The 5,190-nt window shown below is 37.9% G+C and overlaps 1 protein-coding gene across 1 annotated transcript in view; it reads right to left on the reverse strand.

Moving 5' to 3' along the window:
• The window catches only part of SDHAF3 (succinate dehydrogenase complex assembly factor 3), a 68,789-nt gene that overhangs the window by 34,210 nt on the left and 29,389 nt on the right, over positions 1-5,190 (reverse strand). The window lies entirely within an intron of this gene.

Consider the following 5,190-nt stretch of genomic DNA (forward strand, 5'->3'; position numbering starts at 1 on the left):
CAGATATTATAAAAATTCCAATCATCTGGCCTGAGTCTTTTATTTTGTGAGACTCTTGTGTATATGCACATAATAAATCCGTATGCCTTTCTCCTATTAATCTGTCTGCTTTCAGTTTATCAAAGATTCAACTACAGAAACTTCGGAGTGTGCAGTAAAAGTTCCCGTCACCCCTACAGTTTGTTCATCTATTGTAACAAATGTACTACTCCAGTGGGGGATGCTGATAATGGGAGAGGCTATGCATATGTTGGGGCAGAAGGTATATGGAAAATCTCTGTGCTTTCCTCTTAATTTTGCCATGAACCTAAAACTAATCTTAATATATTAAGTCTTAAAACACACTAACAAACAACTGACAGCCAGGCGCAGTGGTGCAGGCCTGTAGTCCCAGCTACTGAGTATTTTAACCCCACTATTCAGACTACTGATCGGAAAAAGATTCCTAGGCTGGGCGCGGTGGCTCACACCTGTAATCCCGGCACTTTGGGAGGCCACGGCAGGAGGATCACAAGGTCAGGAGATCAAGACCATCCTGGCTAACACAGTGAAATCCCATCTCTACTAAAAATACAAAAAATTAGCCGGGTGTGGTGGTGGGCACCTGTAGTCCCAGCTACTCGGGAGGCTGAGGCAGGAGAATGGCGTGAACCCAGGTGGCAGAGCTTACAGTGAGCTGAGATCAGGCCACTGCACTCCAGCCTGGGGGACAGAGCAAGACTCCATCCCAAAAAAAAAAAAAAAAAAGGAAAAAAAGATTCCTTTCAAAGTATTACTGCTCACTGACAATGCACCTGGTCACCCAAAAGCTCTGATGGAGCTATACAAGGAGATTAATAATGTTTTCATGCCTACTAATACAACAACCATTATGTAGCCCCACGGATCAATTTTGACTTTCAAGTCTTATTTTAAAAATACATTTTGAAAGACTATAGCTGACGTAGATGGTGATTCCTCTGATGGATCTGGACAAAGTAAACTGAAAAACTCCTGGAAAGAATTCACCATTCTAGATGCGATTAACAGCATTTGTGATTCATGGGAGCAGGTCAAAATATCAACATTAACAGGAGTTTGGAAGAAGTTGATTCCAACCCTCATGGATGACTTTGAAAAGTTTGAGAATTCAGTGGAGTAAGTAACTGCAGATGTGGTGGAAACAGTAAGAGAACTCTACTTCAGAAGTGGAGCCTGAAGATGTAACTGACTTGCTATAATCTGATTATAAAAGTTGAATGGCTGAGTTCTCTCTTATGGATGAGCAAAGAAAGTGATTTCTTCAAATGGAATCTACTCCTGGCAAGGATGCGTGAACAGTGTTGAAATGACAACAAAGGATTTAGAATATTACATAAACTTAATTGATAAAGCAGCAAGAGGACTTTGAGGGGATAGACTTCAACTTTGAAAAAAATGACTACTCTGCATAAAATGCCATCAAACAGCATTGCATGCTACAGATCAATCTTTCCTGAAAGTGTCAATTAATGCAGCACACTTTATTGTGGTCTTATTTTAAGAAATTGCCACAGCTACTCTAAACTTCAGCAACTACCCCCCTCATCATTCAGCAGCCATCAACATTGAGGCAAGATTCTTGATCAGTAAAATTATGACTTGCTGACAGACAATCATTAGCATTTTCAGCAATATTTTTAAATTAAGGCATGTATATTCTATTTTAAGACAATGCTATGACACACTTAGTAGATAATAGTGTAAACATAACTTTTATATGCATTGGGAAACCAAAAAACCCACATGGCTCATTTTATTGCAATATTTGATTTTTATCACAATATCTCCAAGGTATACATATGTGCAGTTTGCTCCTACTACAGTGGTTTTGCCATTTAGTATACAGTACAAATCTGCAACTATGTATTGTTTGGCAATGCTTTTTATTTTGCAACTAACCCTTCTGGCACCAGTAAGCTTTAAAAAGAAAGTGTATCTTGAGTGAAAAACTGAAATTTTTATTTCTAAAACCCAGTTGACAATAAACATGCAACATGGAGACTACCGCAATCTCACAGACTAAATGTAAATCAAAGACACAAATCAGCCAGGCACGGTGGCTCACACCTGTAATCCCAGCACTTTGGGAAGACAAAGCGGAAGAATCGCTTGAGCCCAGGAGTTCAAGACCAAAGCCTGGGTAACATAGTGAGACCCATGTCTCTACAAAAAAAATAGGAAAAAAATAGCCAGGTGTGATGGCGCACGCCTGTAGTCCCAGCTACTCAGGAGGCGCAGGTGGGAGGATCACTTTGGCCTGGGAAGTTGAGGCTGCAGTGAGCCAAAATCATGCCACTGCACTCCAGCCTGTGAGACAGAGTGAGATCCTGCTTCAGAAAAAAAAAAAAAAAGACACAAATCTACTGATTGTGCATCAGAATCTACTTTTTAAATTACTGTACATGGAGACAATAGGTATAGCTACAGATAATATATATTTACATATTACACTGAGAAGCACAATTTTTTCATTTAGATCAAATCACTAATCATCTAAGTTAATTTCACTCATTTTTATTCTAGGTTATCTTACGCACATATAAAAAGTAAAGCAATAGTTGTTAGACTGTTAACAAAAGAACTACTTTGAAAAAAGTTGAATGCTGTTAGCTTTGTATCAGTGATAGTAGATGCTTCAAATGGAAAAACCAGTTAAATTAAATCTAGGAACAGGCTGAATTGTTTATCAAATTCATGGAGTCAAAGTAAAACTATTGGTGACTATTTGTTTATTTTTATTTTTAAGAGACAGGGTCTTGCTTTTTCGCCCAGGCTGGAGTACAGTAGGGCAATCATAGCTGGCTTCAGCCTCAAACTTCTGGGCTCAAGCAATCCTCCAGCCTCGGCATCCTGGGCAGCTGGGCCTACAGGCATGAGCTGTCATGCCTGGCTAATTTTTAAAACGTTGTAGAGACAAGGTCTCACTTTGTTGCCCAGACTGGTCTCCATCTCCTAGCTTCAAGTGGTCCTCCTGCCTCGGCCTCCCAAAGTGCTAGGATTATAGTTGCAAGCCACTGTGCCCGGCTGGAAATTCATTCCTAAAGGTGAAACATCTGATGTTATCATGTTATTGTAAATTCAGTTTTTAAAAAGTTCAGCAGTGGCTCACATCTGTAATCCTAGCACTTTGGGAGGCTGAGGTGGATCACTTGGGGTCCGGAGTTCGGGACCAGCTTGACAACATGGTGAAACCCCGTCTCTACAAAAATTATCTGAGCATGGTAGCATGTGCCTGTAATCCCAGCTACTTGGGAGGCTGAGGTATGAGAATTGCTTGAACCTGGGAGTGAGAGAGGTTGCCGTGAGCCTGCACTGCAGCCTGGGAGACACGGCAAGACTGTCTCAAAAAACATAAAAATAAAAATAAATAAATAAATAAAAAGTTCACCACTGAAGATAAAATTATTTTTTACAGTGATAACACATTTTGGTGGAGCAGAGTACCAAAGTAAGAAACAATGTTCTTATTACAGTCTTTGAGAGGAATGTACATGCAATTGGTGGTCCGTACACAATTTATAACCATGCCCAAACTGTGACATTCTAATAATCAAAACAGAATCTGCTGTCAAATTGACACTTGGCTAAAAATCTGTATTTATACAGTAAGAGTAATATATAAAATTTTTGTAACAAGACTGCTATTGAGCACAAGCACTTCCCCATGGCAGCATGAGCTTTCCTTTTGGGCTGCCTATCATATAGATTTTAGAAATCCTGCAGCCTTTTCAGAACTAATTTGCAAATCAACCTAAGTACCCTACAATGATGCTGAAATTTCTTATAAACTAGTTCCCTAGATTTTGGTTGCATTTTGTTCAAATCAGTAGGAATTATTTAATCAAAGTACTGGACAAATAAACAAAAAGCTTAAGCTTTTAATGAAGTGTTTTTGAAAACAAAGCTTATAACTAGAAGACAAATTTACTAAAAAAAGAAACAATGAATTATGAGAGCACAAATAATGCACAAGATCTAATTTTGAAATTCTATAATTGCGTATCTATCTCAACTTCTGAAAACAATCTTTTGAAGGAACTCCTAGTTATACTGCGTATACTTATATTCATACCCAAATAGAAGAAAATTGAAAAGGCCTATGATTTTCAAGCATGTGAATTTGGCAAAACGTTTAAAATAATCCTAAATACAGATAATTTATCTGACATGTTTTATCCTACAGAAATATCTGTCAGAGAAAACTAATCTAAATGGAGACAATAAGAGTACCTACTGGCCAGGCGCAGTGGCTCATGCCTGTAATCCCAGCACTTTGGAAGGCCGAGGCGGGTGGATCACGAGGTCAGGAGATCAAGACCATCCTGGCTAACACGGTGAAACCCCATCTCTACTAAAAATACAAAAAATTAGCCAGGCGTGAGAATGGCATCAACCCGGGAGGTGGAGTTTGCAGTGAGACCAGATCGTGCCACTGCACTCTGGCCTGGGCAACAGAGTGAGACTCCGTCTCAAAAAAAAAAAAGGTACCTATTAAAATCTTTGGGCTTAACTATTTATAATTTAAATGCAAAAAAGTATTTATTTGAGAATATCCTCCATTGGGCAAAATTTGCTGAGTTTCTTTGGTATCCCAATATCTATAGCAGAATAGTTTTCTCTATTAATCATAAAATGTAACTTCAAAAAAGATATCAGGCAATTAAAAAAATTAAAACCAAATTGCAAAATCTGTATTCTTCAGAGACAAAAAGTGACACTGTATTACAGACAGGAACAGATAGAAAGTACATAAATATGTCTCAAGAACAATTATTTTATGTTCTTTTTGTAACATTTATACAATCACAATAAAAAGTGTTTTGCCTTCAAGTATACAAATGTTTTATATTTTGGAAAATTTTTGAGAAGTTATAAAGAACTGTTTCATAGTTCTAACAACATAATAAACACAATTTATATGTCAATAAATACACATTTCAAAAATGTGTGTATGATGTGATTTTAGTGTTTCTTTTACTCCCACAAGTGTCCCAGTTTTGACAACAAATTATACAGCCAAACTAATAATAGACAGGACAAAACATCAGCACATTTAAAAAGGCCAGAATATTACTGGCCAAAAATAAAAAATGTCATGTTATCTCTTTGCTTTTTAAACTAAATTATCTGTCATCTAGCGTTCAAAAGCGGGGGGGGGGGGGGGGGAAG

This window comes from Gorilla gorilla, chromosome 6 (genome assembly GCF_029281585.2).
Source record: "Gorilla gorilla gorilla isolate KB3781 chromosome 6, NHGRI_mGorGor1-v2.1_pri, whole genome shotgun sequence".
NCBI classification, from domain to species: domain Eukaryota; kingdom Metazoa; phylum Chordata; class Mammalia; order Primates; family Hominidae; genus Gorilla; species Gorilla gorilla.